General features: G+C 35.6%; 1 protein-coding gene across 1 annotated transcript in view; it reads right to left on the reverse strand.

The window, feature by feature from the left end:
• Positions 1-6,000, reverse strand: part of LOC140340496 (cytoplasmic phosphatidylinositol transfer protein 1-like) — an 80,982-nt gene that overhangs the window by 18,618 nt on the left and 56,364 nt on the right. The window lies entirely within an intron of this gene.

Here is a 6,000-nt window from a genome sequence, read left to right on the forward strand (position 1 = left end):
ATACCATAAGCCAATTTAAGGGAAATTGAACCTATATAGACTATTTAGGGATATAATGCCAAGTTTCTGGGCACCTAAATCCAATTAACCTGCAGAAGGGAGGAACCTTCAAAGCCACGTAACATTTACAATTTCTGCACAATTTAGCATAAGCAAGAAGTAGATAGCAACAACTGATCCTGGTAATTCAGCAGCAAGGATAGAAAAGTAGGTAATGGCCATTATACAGTTTGTGGAATATAAGATAAGAATCTGAATTATTAATAATTCTCTTCTCAAATAATTGCTGCACAAAAACATGTGCCTGGGCCATCTCAGTAAACATAATTTGTGATGGCATTGAACACGGAGCCAATTAAATTATCCTCCAAGGACTGGCAATGAATGTCTTTCAGAATAGATAAAATCATAACCTTATCTGACCACCCAGATTAATAGATCATTTCCTTAGCTGTATTTGTACCTTTAAACAATAATCCTAATAAAAGGCATGACATTGCAGCTTCTTAAATACTGCAAATACAACATTGCCCCAAGTATAAATAATACAAACTCATTTGTGCCAATATTGCACAGTAAACCAAGTAAATGTTAGATAAATAAAATGTATTGTGTTTGTCCATGCCCAAATTAATGAGCACATTTTTGACCTACCATCCATGAAACATTTTCAGAAAATAAACATTTGTTTCAGTTTGAAAAGAATATTCATGTTTAATTAATTTAAATGACCTTCATAGAATCTTGTAGCACCAATGTTGATATACAATTGTAAGTTAAGATATAATGCAGATTATAGGAATGATGTAATGCACTGTGAAGGTTACATTCCATTACATGTGTTTTGTAATGTAAGTGTTGTGTTGGGGCAAATGTTAGATATATGGGTTTTTACTCCTTTCTTTAGTTTGGTAAAGCTAAAAAGGAGCCTATATAAATATTTTCTGTACAAGGGGTACACACGCCTAAGTCAAAAGAAATTGCCTAATGCAATGTTTAATAGTCATTTTTTGTAAAACAATTGGATTATACTTTGTGGAACTTTGTGGAAATCTGTAGACACAACTAAAAGTTGATAAAGTATGGTCATAGTTGGTAACCCTCATGAGTGTTGCAGCCTTTTTTGAAGTACAAGTTGAAATGTTTCCTTTTAGCCAGACTACAGACTTAATCAACCAACTGAGACCATTAATGGAAAAAGAAATGTGATGATACTCCAGAATATAATGTAAAATGATTGGTATTCTGAGGTCATGGGGTAAATTTTCAATAACATGTTTTAATGTCATGCAATGTGTGCAGAGTTTATTTTAAAGTTTAAACAGGGTTTTCTCTCAAAGCCCAAAAATATATGGTAGGTATAATGGTTCAATGGTTTAATGGATTCTGGTTAAAACAATCTGCTTTTACATTACAAGAATAAAGACAATATCAATTTACAAATACATTCCATTCTTCCATGGGTGAAGGAGTTTTTTTTTTTTTTGTTTTTTGCATCTTCAACATGCAGAATACTATGTCAAAGCAGTAAAAAGATAGGGGTTAAAATATGTAGGTCAGCGAAAAAGCACCTAAAGTGTTGAAAAGAAGAGGCCACTATACCCTCAGTAGAGCCAGATTAGCCATTAAGCACTTGGGCTCATACTGTAAGTGGCAAAGAAGGTAAGCACCATTATCCCGAGTTATCAACCACACATTTTCCCATCATCAGTAAATATTCACTCATTTCATAAAGGGTTTTATGTAGCTTGTGTGGAAGTAGAATGCAAAATATTACTTTTGATTTTTCTCTGTCTTTTAGTTTATGTTAACCGTAACAGCCACATTTTGCACCCTTGGTTTTTACTTGAGTCAGGTAAAAGTATGTATCTCGGTTTATATTTGAGAATATATGTTTGTGAATATATAGCATGCTTTCAGGTCATGAACAGATATCACTGTTTCACTTTTGCTATTCATGCCTATTATTTTCCCTCACTTTTTGTCTTTTTAAGGGTTGAGCTTAAAGCAAGCAGTTTATATGACAGTATCGCCCCACTCTTGTATAAACCTATACATTCTAGCTACATAATAATATTGAAAATATAATATAAAAGAGGAATCAGAAGATGGGAACAATGGTATTTGTAATGATTACAAGCCCTTGTGTCTGCAAAACAATGTGAACAGAAAGTATTTTGGCAGATTTGTTTATGTACCCTTTAATTCAATGTTATTGATAAATGATACAGGCAGTACTGACCGTTGCTTCAAACAAGCTTGTAGTAGGCTTTTAATCAGTGTCAAGTACTGATGAAGCCCACTAACAGCTTGTTTTAAGTGACCAATATAGCTTAATCTATTCTTGTTGGATCTAAATAAGGCGTAAAATAACTACATAAGAAAATAAGATGCTGAGAATGTTTTTGGTTTATTATGGGAACAATTATAAAGCAACAAATCGAACATTCACTTAAATATTCCCTGGTGGAGAATCATCAAGGTCCATTTTTTTCATTGGCAAAAATTGATTCTCCACAAGGGAATGTTTTAGTGAATGTCAGATTCACTGCTTAATAAATAGAATCCTATATGTTATGGCAAACTCTGCATGATAAAGACATTTCCGGTTTCATTGCTGTGGGTCAGTGATTTATAGTAATAAATGCTAGTTGTGCAGTATAGGGAAAGGGAACTAGAATTTGCAATAGGCTGCTTTTATGTTTTCCCATTGAAGGTTTACATTAAATCTGTCTGCTCTATGAACTTTTGGTTGTTTAACTGCTGGGTGATCTTAAATTTTGTACGAGCTGCATTTCTAGAACCCAAATGAAAGCATTTTGCTGTGATTTGCATGCTAAACAAGACACAACAATCTTCGTAATATATTTTTATGCATTTTATATTGGTCGGGTCATACAAGGCTTTTTTCAGATATGGTAAGAAAATGGAAGATTACACTTGTATGCTACCCCGGAACACGCTGTTTTCACTCTATAAATAAATCCTTTCAGAGAGCCTCATGTGAATAAAATTCTCCCTCCCCCATGCTGATTCTTATTCAAATGACAGTCTTGCAAACATTTGTTCCTTATTTACTCCATGCCAGTTCAATGACAAGCTTCAGTCAACCTCCCTCGCTTTCTGAGAACAGTGCACCTGCTTGATCTAAGCTTTTAGGCAAGCAATCACTGGAGACACCTTATTATTAAATAGTCACCATATTGACTTTCCGTGGCGGGTGACTCATGTTGGTGACAACTAATAAGGAATTTGCATTCTGTGTACGCTATAAAATACAGAAAAAAGACCCTAAGTTCAAAGAAATGAATAAATACAAATGAAACACATAAATACAGTTAGAAACAAAGACGTCCATCAAACTAATATTTTTTTAAAGGTATTTTCATCAAGACAGCAAAGTTACCATTCCTGCAAAGCAGAAGTCTGACACCAGTTGAGGTTTTGTCTTCTCTTAGTTTTTGTATAGGCAATTTCTAGGCTCTCCATGTTCATTCCACCATCTATTATTAAGCTATCAAGCCTCTAGTCAAACCTGACCATGCATGAAATAAGGATCATGCACTGTATATTATGTTGTTATAAATTGAAAAAAAAGAATGAAAAAAATCTAGTTTGTATAGCTATTGTTGAAGTAGTGTTGACAGGTAAGTACTGTGACATCTTCCCTTCAATCATTACCAAAGTAAATAAGAACAGGGCAGAAATGAAAAAAAAAAAAATACAAAAGCACTTCTAAATGCAGATTTGTGTTAGGTAAATAAACATTGCAATCCATCTTTATATTTGTCTTCTGTAAAACCTTGAATATTAATGCTCTTCAAGGCTGAAGAAGATACATTTACATTAGTGAAGCTGGGTGATCAAGCAAACCTGGAATAGATCTGGTCCAGGATTTAAAACATTTGCAAATGGCAAGACCTAAAGAAATCAATTCCAGGTTTGCTGGATCGCCCAGCTTCACTGATGAAAGTGTATTCTCCTCAGCCTTGGAGAGCTTAAACCTCCCTAGCGGTAACCCCAAGTATGACTCGTGGTAGAAAAAAGTTGCTGAAAGCGGTAATCCTGAGTCACACTCGGAGAAGGTAAACCTATGGGAAAGATAGTAAATACAGAGCTTACCTGATCTAACCCGAGTGATCCATCGCCGCGATCCCTGTCTTCTTTCTTCTTCCTCCGGCACCTTCTGAACACGATGAGTCAGCGGGGGAATTCCCGGTGACGCCGATGCGTGTGTACATTGCTGGCGGGGCGGGAAATTCAAAATCCATTTGTATTACATTCAATACAAAATAACTGTATTGAATGGAATACATTGGATTTATATGTGTAAAAGCAGTACATTGTTTTCAAGAACATTTATTTTACAGTATATAAATTAGTATGAGTATAATATTTATTTGTTTTTTAATTAAAAAAATATATTTATTAATTTTTAAATTTATTAAATTTATCATTTTTACATGATTTTGTGTTTCAAGCTTTAATATACTCATACTATTATATTATACTGTAAAATAAATTTTCATGAAAAACAATGTACCGCTTTTAGACATAAAACCAGAGAGAAATGTACCGCTAGGGAAGTTAATAAATGAAACCCTATATCTTGCTGTCAGCCTAACAGGCTTAGGAAGTGAGAGCACAGACAGGATCTCAAATCTAACTCAAGGACAAGTTGGGTTCTGGACCAAGCTGAGCTGCTTAGCTGCAATGTTGTCTGTTGAGCTTTAAAGTAACCTTGATCTTTTATGTAAATCCACACAAAATTTATTGATTCCACATAATTAAATTTTTTGTTCTGTATCTTTATGTAAGGGTGACATTCTTCTCACTGACCAGCAATGTACAAGACATTCTTCCTACTAACCACCAAACTAATGTACTGCGAGCTGTGGATACAGAAATTATAGCAGGAGTTCCCTAAGGCCTGAACGGTATTTCAAGGGCTCCCCCATGTTCAAAAGATCAAGAAAGACTAATGTAAAAACCTGGGCAGGCATAAGTTTAACCTCCCTAGCTGTAAGATTATTTTAGTATTTTTAAATGTCAAAGCAGTACATTTGACATTTAAAAGTACTTCTTATTTTAAATTACCCAGCGGTCCCGCCCCCACTCACACATCCCTTGCCCCCCCCGGCATCTGCATCCCATGTTCTCGCATCCCCAACGTTCAAACACCAGGGGACAGGAGCCACACTCGGGAGGCTTAAAAAATGCCTTTTTTCTTTTGATCTTGTGACCTGCAGGTTTGAGATGCCATGGCAAGCACCCTGCTGATCAGCTTCTATTTTTCTTTTCTGTACAGGAAGCCGTTCCAGGTTGGTCTTGGAACCCTAACCTATATTTCTACAGTGGCAGCCAGTAATGGCTTCCTGCACAGAAAAAGAAGTTGGAAGTGTACCAGGAAAGGAAGGTGCTTTATATGTGTCTGTAAATGTATTAAACATTTCTGGTATTGACCTATTATATATTAATAGGGCATTTGGTGCTAACTAAAATTAAAGTAGACACCAAAAATAGGGATGGGTCTTCGAAGCCCTGTTGCCATGTTGAAGACTAATTGGGAGCGCAGAGCCTCCTGGGATACTTATGTCTCATATACCAGGAGGCTTTGGGCTGCTCCTTCTGTGCATGCCCGATCTCTCCATACAATGATATAATAATATAAAAAGAGGAGCATTTCAATTATTCCCACTACATCTAAAACAAACTAATGTTTTCCTGGAAAAACACATGTCCTGCACTGATGGAAGGGTTTATTGCCATTGTCTATATATCTATATAATTGCATTCTCACGTGATGCCTAAAGCCAATAATACATTGATGTACTCTGAATTCTCAATCTTGGCTGCAACATGACTCCCAATTAGGGATCACTATACCCTGTTTCCCCGATGATAAGACACTGTCTTATTTTTTTTGGAAGGCCAAAATATGCTCTAGGGCTTTTTTTCAGGGGGATGCCTTATTTACCCATGAAGAAGACTACAGTACAC

Source organism: Pyxicephalus adspersus, chromosome 11 (assembly GCF_032062135.1).
Source record: "Pyxicephalus adspersus chromosome 11, UCB_Pads_2.0, whole genome shotgun sequence".
NCBI classification, from domain to species: Eukaryota; Metazoa; Chordata; class Amphibia; order Anura; family Pyxicephalidae; genus Pyxicephalus; species Pyxicephalus adspersus.